The sequence below is a fragment of the Bombina bombina genome, chromosome 3 (genome assembly GCF_027579735.1).
Source record: "Bombina bombina isolate aBomBom1 chromosome 3, aBomBom1.pri, whole genome shotgun sequence".
NCBI lineage: Eukaryota > Metazoa > Chordata > Amphibia > Anura > Bombinatoridae > Bombina > Bombina bombina.
Genome location: NC_069501.1, coordinates 182268327 through 182290480, shown reverse-complemented (window position 1 = coordinate 182290480; position 22154 = coordinate 182268327).

Sequence of the window (22154 nt, the reverse complement as noted above, 5' to 3'; positions counted from 1 at the left end):
CTAACTTAAATATAATTACAATAAATCTTAATAAAAATTACTATTATTACCTAAATAATTCCTATTTAAAACGAAATACTTACCTATAAAATAAACAATAAGCTAACTAAAATATAACTAATAGTTACATTGTAGCTATCTTAGGGTTTATTTTTATTTTACCGGTAAGTTTGTATTTATTTTAACTAGGTACAATAGTTATTAAATAGTTATTAACTATTTAATAACTACCTAGCTAAAATAAATACAAAAGTACCTGTAACATAAAACCTAACCTAAGTTACAATAACACCTTACCTAACCCTACAATTAAATAAATTAACTAAATTAAAAACAATTAAATAAATTAAATTAAATTAGCTAAAGTACAAAAACAAACAAACACTAAATTACAGAAAATAATAAACAAATTACAAGATATTTAAACTAATTACACCTAATCTAATAGCCCCCCAAAATAAAAAAGCCCCCCTAAAATAAAAAAAAACCCTAGCCTAAACTAAACTATCAATAGCCCTTAAAAGGGCCTTTTGCAGGGCATTGTCCCAAAGTAATCAGCTCTTTTACCTGTAAAAAAAAAATACAAACAATCCCCCAACAGTAAAACCCACCACCCACACAACCAACCCCCCAAATAAAATACTATCTAAAAAACCTAAGCTCCCCATTGCCCTGAAAAGGTCATTTGGAAAGGCATTGCCCTTAAAAGGGCAGTTAGCTCTTTTGCGGGGCGAAGTGGTCCTCCAGACGGGCAGGTCTTCACCCAGACAGCATCTTCTATCTTCATCCATCCGACACGGAGCAGCTTCATCTTCAAGACATCCGACGTGGAGCATCCTCTTCATCCGGAGTCTTCTTTCTGAATGACGGTTCCTTTAAAGGGACACTCAGGTTAAATTACATTTTCATGATTCAGATACAGCATGTAATTTTAAACAACTTTCCAATTTACTTCCATTAAAAAAAATGTGCACAGTCTTTTATATTTACAATTTTTGAGTCACCAGATCTTACTGAGCATGTGCAAGAATTCTATACGTATATACATTTGTGATTGGCTGATTGCTATCACATGGTACAAGGGGAGTGGAAATATACATAACTTTGAAATTTGTTATAAAAAAATCTACTACTCATTTGAAGTTCAGACTAAGTGCTATTGCATTGTCTTGTTATCTTGCATTTGTTGATTATGCAAATCTAATGTGTTGACTGCTGACTGGTCCTTTAAGTGACGTCATCCAAGATGGGATCCCTTAGATTCCGATTGGCTGATAGAATCAGCCAATCGGAATTAAGGTAGAAAAAATCCTATTGGCTGATGCAATCAGCCAATAAGATTGAAGTTCAATCCTATTGGCTGTTCCAATCAGCCAATAGAATGCAAGCTCAATCCTATTGGCTAATTGCATCAGCCAATAGGATTTTTTCTATAATTCTATCAGCCAATCGGAATCTAAGAGTTCTTGGATGACGTAACTTAAAGGAACCATCATTCAGTAAGAAGACTCCGGATGACGAGGATGCTCCACGTCGGATGTCTTGAAGATGGAGCCGCTCCGCGTCAGATGGATGAAGATAGAAGATGCCGTCTGGATGAAGACTTCTGCCCATCTGGAGGACCACTTCGCCCGGCTTGAATGAAGACTTCTCCCGGCTTCGTTGAGGACTTCAGCCCGGTTGCATGAAGACTTCTGCTGCTTCCTTGAGGATGGATGTCCGGTCTTCAGAACAGTAAGTCGATCTTCAGGGGGTTAGTGTTAGGTTTTATTAAGGATGTATTGGGTGGGTTTTATTTTTTAAATTAGCCTTTGGGACGCAAAAGAGCTAATTGCCCTTTTAAACGCAATGCCCATCCAAATGCCCTTTTCAGGGCAATGGGGAGCTTAGGTTTTTTTAGATAGTATTTTATTTAGGGGGTTGGTTGTGTGGGTGCTGGGTTTTACTGTTGGGGGGGTTGTTTGTATTTTTTTTTACAGGTAAAAGAGCTGATTACTTTGGGGCAATGCCCTGCAAAAGGCCCTTTTAAGGGCTATTGATAGTTTAGTTTAGGCTAGGGTTTTTTTTATTTTGGGGGGCTTTTTTATTTTGATAGGGCTATTAGATTAGGTGTAATTAGTTTAAATATCTTGTAATTTGTTTATTATTTTCTGTAATTTAGTGGGGGTTTTTTGTACTTTAGCTAATTTAAAGGAACAGTAAAGTAAAAAAAAGTCTTTCATAATTTAACCCCTTAATGACCACAATGTACCCTGTATGTCACTGGTCGTTAAGGGTTTTTTCAGGACATAATAGCACAAGTCTAGCAAGAACACGCTATTAATGCCCTCCCTCCAGAAGGCTTTGTGGAATAGAGCAGTCTCAACGCTGGTGGCAAGACCACGTTATAAAACAATCAACTCCCAAAAAAAGGCCAGCGACATACAAGGTACGTCGCTGGTCCTTAAGGGGTTAAAGAGGGCATGTAATATTAAACAACTTTCCAATTTACTTTTATTACCAATGTTGCTTTGTTCTCTTTGTATCCTTAGTTGAAAGCTAAATCTAGTAGGTTCATATGCTAATTTCTTAGACTTTGAAGACTGCCTCTAATCTGAAAGCATTTTGACAGTTTTTCACCACTAGAGGTCGTTAGTTCATGTGTTTCATATAGATAATATTGAGCTCAGGCACGTGAAGCTCCTAGGAATCAGCACTTATTGGCTAAAAATGCAAGTCTGTCAAAAGAACTGAAATAAGGGTGCAGTTTGCAGAGGCATAGATCCAAGGTAATCACAGAGGTAAAAAGTATATTATTATAACTGTGATGGTTATGCAAAATTGGGGAATGGGTAATAAAGGGATTGTCTACCATTTTAAACAAAAACAATTCTAGTGTTTACTGTCCCTTTAATTTAATTTATTTAATTATTTTTAATTTAGTTCATTTATTTAATTGTAGGGTTAGGTTAGGTGTTATTGTAACTTAGGTTAGGTTTTATTTTACATGTACTTTTGTATTTATTTTAGCTAGGTAGTTATTAAATAGTTAATAACTATTTAATAACTACCGCACCTAGTTAAAATAAATACAAACTTGCCTGTAAAATAAAAATAAACCCTAAGATAGCTACAATGTAACTATTAGGGGCCCGATCCGATATGCAGCGTCGCCCACAAAAGCCAGCGACGTCAAATATTGCGCTGGTTTGGTATCCTATATACGGCGTAACCTAGAAGTTACGCTTGTATATTTCTGCCTTCGGCCGTAGTTTTTTGGCCCATAGACAGGTATACCAAACCAGCGCAGTTTGGTATCCAATATACAGCGTAAGGACTTACTTCATTTTCACCTCGCCACAAACTGCAGGCGTAGTAAGCCTTACGCTGAGTATTGGAGCCCCGTAGTTCAGTAAACTGACTGCAAAATAAAACCTAACACCTAACGCATGCACAATGTCTATCTATCTGTCAACCGCAATCCCCCGCCGCAATCCCTAATAAAGTGTTTAATGCCTAAACCGCCGCTCCTGGACCCTGCCGCCACCTACATTAAATGTCTAACCCCCTAATGTGATCCCCCTACACCGCCGCCACCTACATTAAAATTATTAACCCCTAATGTAATCCCCCTACACCGCCGCCATCTATATTAAAATTATTACCCCCTAATGTGAGCCCCCTACCCCGCCGCCACCTATTTTAACTATATTACCCCCTAATCTAATCCCCCTACACCGCTGCCACCTATATTAAAATGATTAACCCCTAATCTAATCCCCCTACACCGCTGCCACCTATATTAAATGTATTAACCCCTAATCTAATCCCCCTACACCGCCACCACCTATAATAAATGTATTACCCCCTAAAATACTAAAATGTCCCTACCCTAAACTAAATTACAAATACCCCTGAAAAGGGCCTTTTGCGTGGCATTTTCCCAAAGTAACCAGCTCTATTACCAGCCCTTAAAAGGGCATTGTCACAAAGTAATCAGCTCTTTTACTTGTAATCTGACCCCCCTACACCGCCGCCACCTATATTAAATATATTAACCCCTAATTTAATCCCCCTACACCGCCGCCACCTATATTAACTATATTAACCCCTAATCTGACCCCCCTACACTGCCGCCACCTATATTAACTATATTAACCCTAATTATGTTAGGGTTAATATAGTTAATATAGTTATTATATTATATATATTATTAATATAGTTAATAATTAATATACGGCTAGATTTAGAGTTTTGTTGGTAAAGACCCGCGTAGCTAACGCAGCTTTTTTTCCCAACGCACCCTTTAAACAACGCTGGTATTTAGAGTTGTCTGAAGGGCTGCTTTAGGCTCCAAAAAGGGAGCGTTGAGCCGAATTTAGCGGTAGCGGTAAGCTGGCAAAACGTGCTCGTGCACGATTCCCCCATAGGAAACAATGGGGCAGTTTGGGATAAAAAAAAACCTAACACCTGCAAAAAAGCAGCGTTAAGCTCCCAACGCAGCCCCATTGTTTCCTCTGGGGAAACACTTTCTAAGTCTGCACCTAACACCCTAACATGTACCCCAAGTCTAAACACCCCTAACCTTACACTTATTAACCCCTAATCTGCCGCCCCCGCTATCGCTGACACCTGCATTTTATTATTAACCCCTAATCTGCCGCTCCGGACACCGCTGCAACCTACATTATCCCTATGTACCCCTAATCTGCTGCCCCTAACATCGCCGACACCTATATTATATTTATTAACCCCTAATCTGCCCCTCCAACGTCGCCGCTACCTCACCTACACTTATTTACCCCTAATCTGCCCACCGGACCTCGTTGCTACTCTAATAAAGTTATTAACCCCTAAATCGCCGCACTCCCGCCTCGCAAACCCTATAATAAATAGCATTAACCCCTAATCTGCTCCCCCCCAATGTCGCCGCCACCTAACTTCAAGTATTAACCCCTAATCTGCCGACCGGACCTCGCCGCTACTCTAATAAATGTATTAACCCCTAAAGCTAAGTCTAACCCTAACACCCCCCTAAGTTAAATATAATTTTAATCTAACAAAATAAATTAAATCTTATTAACTAAAGTATTCCTATTTAAAACTAAATACTTACCTGTAAAATAAACCCTAATATAGCTACAATATAATGAATAATTATATTGTAGCTATTTTAGGATTTATATTTATTTTACAGGCAACTTTGTATTTATTTTAACTAGGTACAATAGCTATTACATAGTTAATAACTATTTAATAGCTACCTAGTTAAAATAATTACAAAATTACCTGTAAAATAAATCCTAACCTAAGTTACAAATACACCTAACACTACACTATCATTAAATGAATTAAGTAAATTACCTACAATTACATACAATTAAATACAATTAAATAAACTAAACTACATTTAAAAAACAAACAAACACTAAATTACAAAAAATAAATAAAGATTACAAGAATATTAGGCTAATTACACCTACTCTAAGCTCCCTAATAAAATAAAAAAGCCCCCCAAAATAATAAAGGTCCCTACCCTATTCTAAATTAAAAACTAACCAGCTCTTTTACCAGCCCTTAAAAGGGCTTTTTGCGGGGCATGCCCCAAAGTAATCAGCTCTTTTGCTTGTAAAAAGAAATACAACCCCCCAACATCTTCAAAAAAATCTGATAGGGGTACATAGGTAGTTTATAGGTGTTAGTGTACTTTAGAGCACAGTAGTTAAGAGCTTTATAAACCGGTGTTAGCCCAGAAAGCTCTTAAAGGGACATGCCAGCCACATTTTTTCTTTTATGATTTAGAAAGAGAATGCAATTTTAAACATCTTTCTAATTTACTTATATTATCTAATTTGTTTTATTCTCTTGATATTATTTGATGAAAAGCATATCTAGATATGCTCACTAGCTGCTGATTGGTTGCTGCACATAGAAGCCTCGTGTCATTGGCTCACCATGTGCATTGCCTTTTCTTCAACTAAGGATATTTAAAAAATGAAGCAAAATAAATAATGGAAGTAAATTGTAATGTTGTTTAAATTTCTATTTTCTATCTGAATCATGAAAGAAAGATTTCTGACTTTTTTTTTGCTTGGCTCACTTCAGCCAAGACTCTAAATACCGGTGTTAGGAAGATCCAATTGAAAAGATAGGATACGCAATTGGCGTAAGGGGATCTGCGGTATGGAAAAGTCGCGGCTTGAAAGTGAGCGTTAGACCCTTTCCTGGCTAACTCTAAATACCAGTGGGCGGCCAAAAGCAGCGTTAGGACCCCTTAACACTGCTTTTGACGGCTAACGTAGAACTCTAAATCTAGGCGATAGTTATTATATTATATATATTAACTATATTAACCCTATCTAACCCTAACACCCCTAACTTAATTATTATTGCAATAAATCTAAATAATATTAATCTTATTAACTAAAATATTCCTATTTAAAACTAAACACCTATAAAATAAACCTTAAGATAGCTACAATATAATTAATAATTACATTGTAGCTATTTTAGGGTTTATATTTATTTTACAGGTAACTTGGTATTTATTTTAACTAGGTACAATAGCTATTAAATAGTTAATAACTATTTAATAGCTACCTAGTTAAAATAATTACCAATTTACCTGTAAAATAAATCCTAACCTTAGTTACAAATACACCTACACTATCAATAAATTAATTAAATAAACTACAATTATCTAAACTAAAATATAATTAAATACACTAAACTAAATTACAAAAAAAACTAACACTAAATTACAAAAAATAAAAAAGATTACAAGAATTTTAAGTTAATTACACCTAATCTAAGCCCCCTAATAAAATAACAAAGCCCCCCAAAATAAAAAAATGTCCCTACCCTAAACTAAATTACAAAAAGTAATCAGCTCTATTACCAGCCCTTAAAAGGGCCTTTTGTGGGGCATTGCCCCAAAGTAATCAGCTCTTTTACCTGTAAAAAAAAAAGAACAACCACCACCCCATTACAAGACCGGCGGAGAAGGTCCTGTTTCAGACGGAGAAGTCTTCTTCCAGGTGGCGACCTCTTCTTCTTCTAGGAACCAGCCGGCGCGGAGCGGAGGCGTTAAAGACCGATGACGGCGGAGCTGAAGACCGTCCTCTCTGGAACTGAAGACCGGCGATGCAGGAACTGAAGATCGGCGACGCTGGAACTGAAGACCGGAGCCATGGAGCGTGGAGGATCCTCTTCATACGATCGCCGCCGTACACTAAATCAGAATTCAAGGTACGCAATTAAAAATGGCGTCCCTTGAATTCCTATTGGCTGATTTGAGCCTTCAAATTCAAATCAGCCAATTGGATGAGAGCTACTTTAATTCTATTGGCTGGTTTGAATAGCCAATAGAATAAGAGCTACTGTAATTCTATTGGCTGATTAGAATAGCCATTTCGTTTTAAATATGAATTATTTAGGTAATAATAGTAATTTTTATTAAGATTTATTGTAATTATACAGTTCAATCCTATTGGCTGCTCCAGTCAGCCAATAGAATGCGAGCTCAATCCTATTGGTTGATTGGATCACAAAAAACAAAGGTTCATCCCCCCCAAAATCTTTGTTAAATATATGTGTGGCACAATTATTGGCACCCCTATAAATTCATATGAGAAAAGTATATTTTAAGTATATTCCCATTGATATTTTAAATTTGTTAGTACACCTGGGTGACTAGGAACACAAAATTGTTTAACCACAGGGGTATAAAAATGATATAACACGTAGGTCAAATTCCCTTAGTCATACATCATAATGGTTAAGAGCAAGGAATATAGCTATGAAGTGTGGAAAAAGGTTGTTGAGCTTCATAAAATGGGAAGTGGCTATAAATAAATAGCAAAAGCATTGAACTTGCCCATTTCCACCATCCGGGCAATAATTAAGAAATTCCAGTCAACTGGAAATGTTATGAATCAACCTGGAAGAGGACATGTATCTAACGCACTATGAAGAGGATGGTTCACTGTCATGATTCAGTCTTATTTTCAATTATGCCTATTTAAGGCCAGAACACCTCCTGAACTGTGCTTGGTAATCTTGTAGATAGGGGCAAAACTACAGGGAGTGCAGAGGCTCGCAACTGTGACTGAGTCCCTGAGGGTGGGGGCCCAGCTTTAAAAAAAAAAAAAATCCAATAAAAAATGTTGACCTGCTACTGCCTGCACTGATATCATGTGAGAGTGACATGATGCCTCACTAGTGTCTCTGACTACAGGGGTTATTGTTTCTGTTTTACCCATTGGTGTTTATGTGTGTGTGTGTGTGTGTGTATGTGTGTATGTATGTATGTGACTGTGTATGTATTTATGCATGTATGAGTGTGTGTATGTTTGTGGAACCAGCAAATTACATACCTTGTTACTACAGCATGGGGGAAGGGTAAACAGTGTCACTGTACAGTACCACTATATACAGTACAGGGGCTGGGCCATGTCACAGACTACTGTGGTCACTCTATAAAGTACTGGGGTGGGTAGGGTCAGGCCAGCCATGCACCGGCAGATTACAGACTGTGTCACTAACTCACTATATACAGTACTAGTGGGTTAAAAAGTGTCACTATATACAGTAATAGGGGGTCAGACCATCTCTCAGGCTGTGGGCACAGGGTACCTCCTTTTGCAGACATGTAATCTGATTCATATTTTTTCTTCTGTGTTAAATGTAAAAAAATAATTAAAAAAAATATGTATTAAATTCACCTTTTTTTTGGGGGGGGGGGGGTGGGGGGCCTTCTTAGATTATTGCACCTGGGCCGTGTGGTTAGTTACGTCTCTGCTTTTAGATGTGCTGTGATTAGTACACCTGCTCATTCCCCAGCCGTTTCCTGTTGATGACCTGCATGCTAGCTCAAACTCTCTACTGACTGTGTTGTGCTATACTTTTCAGGTTTATTTACTCTCCTTACCTGGATTGTTTATTGGAAGACTGATCATTCCTCTTTGTATTACCCTTATTCAAGATATAAACTCTAAAGGTTCCTGTTCCAACTGACTAACATTCTTCAGCTTGTATCCGGCTCTTCTGAATATAGGCTCTTTCAAAATAGCTGTTACGCTGCTGTATGGATTAACATCTCTGTAAGTAATAACTGCTACCAGGTTTGTATCCCTGCCTACTACACTGGGTAATCAGCTGATACCTGCTGAGTAAGAACCGGATGCTTATTCCTTCTTCTAGCCGCAGTTGCTGAGGGTAAGGGCTTTTTCTGCTGACCGGATTCCCTCTGCTGCTTCTAACATCACTGATTAGCTGTTTGTGCCGCCACAGCCATTGACGCTTCTCCCAGAATTCTGTGTATCGTATGTTACTGAGGTACCTCTACCTTTCCTTCCTTGTCCTTTTGCTCTGTGCTGGTTTAGTTTATTCTAATCTAGTGATTGCTACTGTAGTACTGCATACTATTGTAATTGCTGTTATTTCCTATAGAGAGCTGCTTGATTATAAAAACTCTTATAAACCAGGCACTCTCCTTCAGGTAAATTAACTGCTTGATAGAGTAATAATATCCGTTAAACCTACAAGCCACACACAACAGGCTTCCTATAATAAATGTCTTTACATTTAAACTTGCTAAAACTAAAGAATTACCATTATTTCTGTGCTGTTATTGCTTATCTTCTCTGCAATAGATCCACAGGGAAACAAAGAGGATGGAATTGTTACATTCACATAGCCAAAATATCTCCACAGATCACAGCTAGAAGTTAGTTGCATCTTTGGGTCAGAAAATCTGCAAAACTAAAATCCAATGTCACCTACATCACCAAAAGTTGTTTGCAAGGGATTCAAGGAAAAAGCCTCTACTCTCATCCAAAAACAAACTCAAGCATCTTCAGTTTGCCAGACACTATTGGAACTTCAAATGGGATCAGGTTCTATGGTCAGAGGTGGGTTTGGCGCACAGTAGACATATTGAAAAGTACCTCATGCCCACTGTTAAATTTGGTGGTGGCTCTAATGTTTTGGTGATGCTATTCTGCAAAAGAACCTGGACATTTTGTTAGGATACATGGCATTATAGACTCTACCAAATATCAACAGATATTAAATGAGCACCAGACTGCTTCTGTCAGAAAGCATAAAATGGGCTGTGGTTGGATCTTCCAGCACAGGGGTCAGCAACCTTGGCTCACCAAATGTTTTGGAACTACATTTCCCATGATTCTAAGACATTCTTTAGGCTGTCTGAGCATCATGGGAAATGTAGTTCCAAAATATCAGGAGAGCCAAGGTTGCTGACCCCTGTTCCAGCAGGACAATGATTCAAAACATACATCAAAATCAACACACTAATAGTTTACTGACCACAAAATAAATGTCCTGCCATGGTCATCCCAGTCCCCTGACTTGAAGCCCATAGAAAACCTGTGGGGTGAACTGAAGAGGAGTGTCCACCATTGTCAGCCTAGACATGTAAAGGATCTGGAGAGATTCTGTATGGAGGAATAGTCTCAGATCCTTGCCATGTATTCTCCAACCTGATCAGGCATTATAGGAGAAAACCAAGCTGTTTTGGCAAAGGGAGGTAGCAGAAAGTATTTTTTTATAAACCTGTGTTGTGTGTTCAATTGTTTGGTATCCGTGATAGCAGAGTATGTTTGTGTATTTTTTGAACAAAAGATCAAAAGTTTAAACAATAAAGACAATTTTTCACAGTCTCATTTGCTCATATTTACCAAGGGTGCCAATATTAGTGGAGGGCAGCATATTCAAAATTTATATGAATATATGCATATACAGTATATTTATTTGTTTATATGTATATTAACACATATACATATATATTTAAAGTAAAATATTTAAAGTAAAAACACAGTCCCCATAGACTGCAATGTAAAGGCACTTTCCAATGCCGTTCATTTTTTAAAACACCACACATCCGCTCACTTTAACCCCTTATAACTGTTTTGCACAGTTATATTTAAATTAAATTTGCTCATATATTTCATTTGTAAATGTGAACTGTACACTTTATTTGGGGGGCAATTGGGGCACAATTTTTTAATTAACCAGAGGTCTGACCGCTGTTTAATTCACTGAGCCTAAAGTGTTACTGCAAGCTTGCAGTAGCATTAACCAGCCACTCGTAATGGCTGGTTATTTAATGTGCACCTGTAAATGGGCAAAATTGCCCCTTTACGGGCGCACGTTAAATTAGCGCTCCACTTGTAATCTAGCCCATAATCTGGTATTATGAGTTGATATTAACATGGCTGACACTTTTTTAGTGCAATCTATACTTTTAATGGATAGAGCATGGAGCTCTAATTGTGGTGAATTAAGTTTTGCACTTGAGCACAATTAAAAATACTGATTCAAATTTAGCATGGTTTAATACCTGAGGTAAACCATTGTTGTTCATAAGTAAGAACACAGAAATACATGAAGAACTGTATACATATAATCTGATATGTAGATGTTAGACTATTGCTCGAGCAATAATAAATATGTTTGGAAAAGTAACATATTACTGTTAGTGCCCATTTTATAAAGTTATGTGCTGACATAGAATTTTCAGGTGGAGGAAATATGTGTATAGAGTCGGCATACTAGATAGGAGATATATTGGCAATTGGTCTCAAAGAATACAAAATTTAAACAAACAGCTTTAGTGAACAACTGAAAATATAAAATGAGAATAAAATGTACATAATTATTGATTATTGAAAATTGAAACAACAATTTGAAATATAATCACAATATTAAACCTATTTGTGATAAGACTTAATGGCATAGCTGTTAACAATATCTTAATTAATGAAGATAATTCTTTATAAAGTATAGATAGAACTTTGGTAATTTTTAATGCATGTTACATTTTAAATAAATATGATAAAGGTAACAATTATAATGGAGCCTTTTTTATGTATGAATCTGAACAATATGTTTTTTTTTTAATTCTTTTTCTAAGCCTTTCTCTTGAAATACAATTATTAAATCATGATAAGTAATTTTTCTTCTATAGACAAATTCTAAGTTCTTTCAAAAGATTTCCGGAGAGAACATCTTATAACAAATTACCAATGAGACCTGGACATATTTTAATTAACCTGGAAAATGATTTGAAGTTAAAGATGTGCCAAAACTTGATTAATTTCAATTTGGGAGAACTATATTATATAAAAAGATTAGCTGCTTAAAAGTTTTAATGCTGAAGACCTAAAAAAATATATTCAGTTAGTTTTTATATGTATCAAATCTATTATTAAGATGTATACAAAAATTAATGAATTACATTTTATTTTTATTTCAAAGGGACACTAAGCTCAAACCTTTATTTCCTATAAAATGATTTATGCATAAAAAAGGAAGACCCCAACAGTTTTATTGGTGGATAAATAACACAATCCATAAGCATAAGATCAATAATGTTCGTTTGTCACCATAAAAACATTTGTTTTCAAATAAATAAATACAATTAAAATTTTAGAAGCAGCATGGACAAAAAATACTTTAATGTCTAACACTTTTGTTTTATAATGTATCAACTGGCTAATACTAGAGTGATATATCTAGTTAATGTAACCTAGCAACATATACATCCACTCTAGTCATCAGAAGTAGGTCTAGATTACCTGATTTCTTTTCATTGCGTTTTTGAACAGCAGCATTGAATGGTGCCCAAAGTATCAGATACTGTTTTAAGCATATCAAATATCAATAGTCATTATGTTACCAAAATGGAATTGTGGCAAGGAAGGAAGAAAGGAAGTAGAGGGAGATATCCTAGTAATTATAAGACATTTTGTGCAGAAATTAATTTTAAAGTATAAATAAGCTACTGCTGGAAACATATTGAACTATATAGCAATTGGGTCCCTGAAGACGAAGAGCAGTTTCCACTTTATGTCAGACTCTAAATCCTGTAATTTTGTAAGTGTTCAAAAGGGACTTCACTGTATTATATGTTTGATCCTAACTGATGAATTATTTTTACGCATAATATTGCACCCAATCCCAGGGATGGGAAACCTTGGCACTCCAGATGTTTCAGAACTACATTACCCATATTGCACTCTGAAGTCCAGTTGAGTATCATGGGAAATGTAGTTATGAACAATCTAGAGGGCCAAGGTTCCCCATCCCTGCCCTATCCTAAACATAATTTGTATAATTTGTGATTTTTTTCTGGGTTCTTTTTAGCATATTTTGGTTCTTCTTTGACAGATGTCATTGTATGAATTGGCTTTTAGGGGATGATTTATTAAGCTGTGAATGCAGCTGTTTCCATGCAAGCCTTCAGGCTTGCCGGAAACAAAAGTTAAGAAGCAAAGCAGCGGTCTAAGACTGCTGCTCCTTAACTCATCCGCAACCTCTGAGGTGGTGGACAGCAATCATGACACCCCCGGCTAGCAGCCGATTGGCTGTGAATGTGCAGGGGGCGGCAATGCACAAGCATTTCACCAGAAATGCTTGTGCAATGTTAAATGCCGACAGCTAAGGCTGTTGGCATTTAATAATGTCGGGCGGACATGATCCACTACAGCAAAATTGAATAAATCTACCCCTTAGACTGACCAATAAAAAATGTTACTTGTTATCCCAGTAAAATAGTTTGTTAATGTTCATAGAAGCTTTCGCAAAAAGCAAAAAAAAGAAATACAGAAATATTGCAGCTTAAACAAAACCGGTTAATGCAGGGGGAGACAGGATGTTTAATATGTGTTTTTATTTTATTTGTACATTAGCCTGGAGGGAGATATTATTTGGTAAACACTTCTAGATAGCAATTTAGCTCTCCTGCCACCTTTGATTTCCTTTCTGGCACAATTGTGATCCCGTGCAGTAAATCAATCATTGTTGCAGGAATCTACCGCCCACCTAGCTCCCCTGTGCATTCCCTTTCTGACATAGCCCATCTCCTTAGTGAAACCATAGCTCAAAACCCAAAAAGTGAAATTTTGGTCTTTGGATATTTTAATATTGATTGGCTGAATCCTACAAACAATACTTTCTCACCATTTAAGACTTTACAGCTAACGCAATTAATCTCATCCCCAACTCGCATAAAAATTAAAAGCCATAACCACACCCTGCTCGATTGTATTCTCTCCACTTCTCCTGACTTAATCCAGGAGGCAGGTGTTCTCCCTAATAGTTTCAGTGACCATTGCTTAGTGTACTGCGTGCGCAAAATAAAGGCAACTAAATCCTCTCCCAAGGTTAAAATCACCAGGTCCTTAAAAAAAAATAATCTTCAATCATTTCTAAATGACATCAAGAACCTCCCCTGGCACAGATTAAACCTAATTCCAGATTTAGACTCTACAGTTGAATTCTTTCAGTCTGAACTCCTACAAGTTTGGAATTTGCATGCCCCACTGCGTAAGGTGAGAGTAAAAGGAGCGCATATTAATTGACTCACAGCTGACCTCATTAAAATGTACTAGTTCATTGTGGTCAAAGTTTATGCATACTGGCTCTATGAATGATCACTGTGTATATAGACAATAGCAAAATATATGCTCTAAACAAACAAAATTGGCCAAGGCCATATATTTCTGTGAAAATCTGAAAAATAACATATCAAACCCTAGAAAGTTTTGGAAAGTCATAAATAACTTACACACTCCCCCAATCTACTCCCAACCCTCCACTGTCAAAGTGGACAACCAAACCCTGTAACCTCCATTAGAAGTAGCAAATGCCTTTAAGAATTATTTTGTCAGATGCTGCACCACCCTGATTGACAAACTAATAAATGACACACATCCTGAAACTACAAATGTGGATCAGGCCCCGCTAAATCTGCAAAAACCCAATATAGAGAAGTTCAATTTTAGACCTGTACCGATCAATGTCATTAAGAAACACCTTAATAATCTAAAAATGAAAGACCAGTCTGGGCCTGATCAAATCCCAGCAATACTGTTGAAGCTCAGTGCGCAGGCAATTGCTAAACCTGTCACAACCCTAATTAACTAATCATTGGTGTCTGGATACATACCCAAATTGTGGAAGACTGCAATAGTAGTGCCTATCCATAAAAGTGGTGAGTTAACCTTGGTAACTATCGCCCAATATCATTGCTCCCAGTATTTTCAAAAATCTTAGAAAAATGCGTCCATACGCAACTATGTGAGTATTACCAACAATCTAATTATCTGACCTTTGTTTAATCAGGTTTTCACTCCACTACAACTGCCCTCCTAAAATTTGCAACGACATCCAAACTGGCATGGAACAAGGAGGCCTAACTGGAGCTATTTTCCTTGATTTTGCAGTAGACCACGACATACTACTGCTCAAATTAAAAAACTCAGGTATTGGTAATCGTCCACCAACCTGGTTTTGATCATATGTATTGGATCGATCACAGTATGTCTCCATTTTTGACATCGACTCCCTCCCTCTTCCAGTCATGTGTGGTGTTCCCCAAGGTTCTATTCTCGCCCCCTTACTATTGACATTAATTATAAATGATCTGCCAAATGTCTGCAAATCCTCAACAGTACACATGTACACAGACGACACGGTAATCTATGCAAACAAATCCAATCTGCCGCAGCTTGAGGCAGTGCTCTAAGACCAGTTCACAGAGGTAGAAAAGTGTATCTCAAAAAACAAACTCTTCCTTAACACTGACAAAACTGTCACAATGATCTTTGCAACAGTACCTAAATTACACAAACTAAAAAATCCCCATCTACGCATCAAAACAAAATCAAATGGCACACTGACCACAGTCTACTCTTTCAAATACTTGGATATGTTGTTAGACCCCATCTATCTTTTGGCCTCCACATAGAAAAACTTGCATATAAACTCTATCCAAAACTAGGTGACCTGTACAGAAACAAATCCTGCCTCAGCCCTACAGTAAAGGAAAAGATTTACAGCAAATGCTGATGCCAATCATGGATTATGGGGACATAGTATATGCACCTGCACCGCAAACTCGCCTAAATAAACTTAATGCACTGTACAACTCGTTCTGCCGCTTTGTGCTACAATGTAACTACAAGACCCACCATTGTGACATGCTAAAAGAACTTAACTTACTGTCGCTGGAAGCACCCGCCATCTTTCCAGCCTTGTGTTTAAGAGCTTTTCATGGAAGCTCCCACCCTACCTGAGCAGAATGCTCTCTCCAGCTATTCCCACCTCTCATAACCTCCGATCCAGTACCAGCACATTATTTAGTCTGCCTCCATACAAAAAGAAAGCAGCTCGATCCTCCTTTTCCTACAGAGCACCACAATTATGGAACGACCTCCCACACACTTTCAAACCTTCCCCAAGCCTACAATCCTTTAGGAGATCCCTCTTTGCATATCTCAAAACAGAATGCACCTGTCATGGTTGATTATATATTTCCTACCTGTTCAATGTTAAATTTTGCATATATTGTGTATTAATATTGTTTTTGTATTTTATTGTACCCTATTGTATCAATACAATGTTTTGCGGACCCAGGACATACTTGAAAATGAGAGAAATCTCAATGCATCCTTACTGGTAAAATATTTTACAAATAAATATATGCACAATGAAAACAAACAAACAAAATTTACTGTAACAATTAAAATAAACATTTTTTTTTTAATTTGTTAAAGGGGTTCAATGACTGACCCGTATTAAAACAGATTTCCTAATTAATTTTTAACTATTGTTGCACCATTTTGATATTGATATTTTATTTCATTTAACTTGTATTGTAGTTGTCAAATTCTTTCTCAACAACTACACAAGCACTAGAAAAAAATGAGGAAGAGAAATTGAAAAATAGCCATTTAATATATAAATTTGTAATGTTCATATAAAGCCATAAATAATGATCCCCTGAAGCTGCATGATACATATTTTAAAGTACAAAATTCAGTTTGCATGTTTTCCACAAAAATAATCTAGGTAAGTAAGACAATATTTGAAACAATTGTACAATGGCAACATTTTATGAATTTGATGCTTTTAGATTCTAAATATCCAAGGAGAAATTGCCTGCTTAGAGGCTTCATAATGTACTATTTACTGCATTAATACCCAAAACATGGTCTTTTAATGACACAAGATATTGCCAAACATCAATTAAGCCTGGTAATTGATAGCTCAGCCTTGTGTACCTGATTTTTAGCACTGTAATATCAATCTTAAGCTGCCAGTTTTAAGAAGTAAAAAAGGAGAGTTTGTTTAGGATCATTACATGCAATTATATGAAACAGGTGTTATAGAATAGAATTACAGACCTTGAGACCATTATATTTAATGTTTAGCTTTGATTGTACTAAAACTTAAAAACAAATGGAAATAGAAATTTAAGCACCAGAACAAATTATAAATTAATATTATGAGAAGAATATCAAATATCTAAATAGATTTATGTAACAGTGATTGTGTGATTATTGAGAAGCTATTAACGTCCAAGTAATTTTCATGCGCAAATTCACAGCAGATCACTTTGAGTTCATCATAAAAGATAACCTGTTTTGCAAACAAGACCAAATATATGTATTTATACATGCAGTCTATGAGTAAGGCTCCATAGGAGCTGAAACGCGTCCGACAAGCCCTTTCTAGTGCTCCTAACAGCCCTACCATCTTGGCCATAGCTACGCTCTTTATAACTGCATATCTTTGCATTTTTTTGCATTGCAATATTGCCGTTTTTATGATACGCTATATAGTTTTATAATAAAGTGGATTACTTGTTTTGAGCTGCTGTCCGGACCTATATATATAGATAGATAGATAGATAGATAGATAGATAGATAGATAGATAGATAGATAAAATAACTTTACTACTTTGTAAGAACTAGGGGGAAATCAGATCATATGTAGCTAAGCCACTAGAGGGCTTTAGCTTTGTTTTGGATTTAGTAGCTAATGTTAAAGGTACAATAAACACTAAGGGCATATTATGAGTGGTGCGTTAGATACACGTGAGCGATAAGGAGTTTATTGCAGCTGTTTGTGCGCGTTGGGTTTTCTGCTTTTATTACAAGTTGAAAGTAAATTTGATCGCAATTGAATTAACGCGTGTCAGATTAGAGCAACCTCAGAGCTCTGGTTAACTTTTTTACGAAAAATTCTCACAAACACATCAGAAATGCATTGCAAAGTACAGCTACACTCATATTAACACCATCTAATAACATTTATAAAAAAAAATATTTCACAAAAAAGTTATAAAAGCTCAAAGATATGAGGTCTCAAGTTTAAGAAATAAAACATTAACATTGAAATATATACATATACATGTCTAAATATGTACTGTATATGTATGTATTTATAAATGTCTATATATGTGTATAAACTGTATGTATTTACAGACAGATATACACATATAAACACATGAATACATGTGTAGACATATATGTAAGTGCATTAGGACCCTTTGCAGTTAAGTAGATGAAAACATGTAAAAGCATATTCTACAATATTCATATTTAACCCCTTAACGACCAAGGACGTATGCCACACGTCCTAAAAAAAAATACACTTAATGACCGAGGACGTGTGGCGTACGTCCTTGGTCTGGAAAGCAGCTGGAAGCGATCCTGCTTGCTTCCAGTTGCTTTCCGGTTATTGCAGTGATGCCTCGATATTGAGGCATCCTGCAATAACCTTTTTTAGCAATCCGGTGCAGAGAGAGCCACTCTGTGGCCCTCTCTGCACCGGACATCACCGGCTAAATTCGTTGGTGGGTGGGAGCCGGTTCGGGAGGCGGGTGGCGGCCATCGATGGCCTTGATGATGTGTAGGGGGGCGGGATCGTGGGCGGGGGTGATTGGAGGTGCGCACGGGCGCGCTCGCGTGCACGGGAGGGCGGGGGAGGGTGCGTGCATGGGGAGGGAGCGGGTGGGAACTGCTACACTACAGAAAAAAAGGTTGTATTAAAAGTTAAAAAGTTAATAAAAAAATAGTATTTATATATATAAAATACATTAATCAGGGGGTGGGGGATTGGTCTGTGGGGGGGGGGGGGGGGGAAGCAACACTACAGAAAAATAACATAATAATTAAAAAAAAAAACATTTTTCTTGCAAACTGGGTACTGGCAGACAGCTGCCAGTACCCAAGATGGCCCCCAATAAGGCAGAGGGGAAGGGGTTAGAGAGCTGTTTTGGGGGGGATCAGGGAGGTTGGGGGCTAAGGGGGGATCCTACAAAGTAGCATATGTAAATATGCTAAAAATGTATTATTTGTTTTTTAAAAAAAAAACACTTTTATTTTAGTACTGGCAGACTTTCTGCCAGTACTTAAGATGGCGGGGACAATTGTGGGGTGGGGGAGGGAAGGGAGCTGTTTGGGAGGGATCAGGGGGTCTGATGTGTCAGGTGGGAGTCTGATCTCTACACTAAAGCTAAAATTAACCCTGCAAGCTCCCTACAAACTACCTAATTAACCCCTTCACTGCTAGCCATAATACACGTGTGATGCGCAGCAGCACTTAGCGGCCTTATAATTACCAAAAAGCAATGCCAAAGTCATATATGTCTGTTATTTCTGAACAAAGGGGATCCCAGAGAACCATTCACAACAATTTGTGCCTTAATTGCACATGCTGTTTGTAAATAATTTTAGTGAGAAACCTAAAATTGTGAAAAATTTAGCGTTTTTTTTAATTTGATTGCATTTGGCTGTGAAATGGTGGCATGAAATATACCAAAATGGGCCTAGATCAATACTTGGGGTTGTCTACTACACTACACTGAAGCTAAAATTAACCCTAGAAGCTCCCTACATGCTCCCTAATTAACCCCTTCACTGCTGGGCATAATACACGTGTGGTGCGCAGTCGCATTTAGCAGCCTTCTAATTAGTAAAAAGCAAAACCAAAGCCATATATGTCTGCTATTTATGAACAAAGGGGATCCCAGAGAAGCATTTACAACCATGTATGCTATAATTGCATAAGTTTTTTGTAAATAATTTCAGTGAGAAACCTAAAGTTTGTGAAAAAAATTGTGAAAAAGTGAACAATATTTTTTTATTTGATCGCATTTGGCGGTGAAATGGTGGCATGAAATATACCAAAATGGGCCTAGATCAATACTTTGGTATGTCTTCTAAAAAAAATATATATACATGTCAATGGATATTCAGGGATTCCTGAAAGATATCAGTGTCCCAATATAACTATCGCTAATTCTGAAAAAAAGTGGTTTGGAAATAGCAAAGTGCTACTTGTATTTATGGCCCTATAACTTGCAAAAAAATCAAAGAACATGTAAACATTGGGTATTTCTAAACTCAGGACAAAATTTAGAAACTATTTAGCATATGTTTTTTTTGGTGGTTGTAGATGTATAACAGATTTTGGGGGTCAAAGTTAGAAAAAGTGTGTTTTTTTCCATTTTTTCCTCATATTTTATAATTTTTTTATAGTAAATTATAAGATATAATGAAAATAATGGTATATTTTGAAAGTCCATTTAATGGTGAGAAAAACGGTATATAATATGTGTGGGTACATTAAATGAGTAAGGGGAAAATTACAGCTAAACACAAACACCGCAGAAATGTAAAAATAGCCTTGGTCCCAAACGGACAGAAAATGGAAAAGTGCTGTGGTCATTAAGGGGTTAATAAAGTGTTATATTGTGTATTTACTGTAAATATCTCACATTCCAATGTTTTTCACATAGCAAAGTATGTTCTATGTATTAATAAATAGACATTGCTATACATATCTGTATATATATATATATATATATATATAAAACCACAAAAACATCATATATATATATATATATATATATATATATATATATATATATATATATATATATATATATATATATATATATATATATATATAAATATGTATTTATCACATATGCTATGTGAAGAACATTGGAATATGAAATATTCAAATTTTAATATTGGAAAAGTGCCCTTGAGAATATGTAATCATCGTGATTGCGAGAGTAGGGTTATTTTTCCCCTATTTTAATACTCAATTGACTTCTAGGAGGAATAAGTTATCGCACACTCAATATTCTGAGTTTTGCTTTTTACAAGCGTCATGTTAGCGTACGAGCAAAACCAGTTTATTTTAAACTGCTAATACGAGCACAATCCAACATACACAAAACCTGAGCAAGAGCGTTAAATAGAACTCTACTTTTAATCTAGCCCTAAAACATTTTATGAGCATACTGAGATTTTTCCCTGCATCCCTCTAGTCATGGGGCCATTATGTTGAAATCTATTTTCAGTACATTCCAGTGCTGATGTGGTGTACCAAATTCTCTAATTACAGCCCTATAAAAGGCTCCATCACCTTACCCAAGTGGTATGAAATTTTCATCTACCCTGTCATGGCTCCTTTGATTCTGCTCACACCACCTACTGATCCTGAGAATGTTCTACAAACCTTCTATTTTAAATAAATCCCATTTTAGGTGTTGTATAAGCTGATTAGGCTATTTTTTTTTTACATTCAATAATCAGTCAGTCTGTCACTCTGTTGGTTTCTGCTTATCAAGCCAGTACTCAAATCTAACAAAAAAACAGATCTTTAATGGAAATACTTAATATTTAGTTAAATTGAATAAGCTTATCATACAACTCTAAAATGGTAATATGATCTCCAGACTGTTCTAATGTCTAAAATTAGAGAGCAATATGTCATCTGGTCATCTGTATATGGTCACAAAGCTTTTCTAGTTCTACTATTCAATTTTCAAATAAAGCTATGAAAATTCAACCTCATGTGCTCTACTTCCATGGGGATTTTAATTATAGTTTTTGCTGTAGCTTTGTCTAAAAATCCATATTGAATTTTTTTTTTTTTTTCATAGTCTAATAATTAACAATCGGCTAGATTACAAGTTTTGTTGGTAAAAACTTGCGGATCTAACGCTCCTTTTTTTTCCAGTGCTTACTTTAAACATCGCTGGTATTACAAGTTTTCAGAATGGCTGCGTTAGCCTCAGAAAAGTGAGTGTTGAGCAAAATTTAGCTCCACTTCTCCCTGTAATACCAGCGTTGCTTGCGGTAGCGGTAAGCTGGAAAACGTGCTCGTGTACGATTTCCCAATAGGATACAATGGGGCTGAGCTGGCTGAAAAAAAACCTAACACCTGCAAAAAAGCAGCGTTCAGCTCTTAACGCAGCCCCATTGTTTCCTATGGGGAAACACTTTCTAAGTCTACACCTAAAACCCTAACATGAACCCTGAGTCTAAACACCCCTAACCTTAAACTTA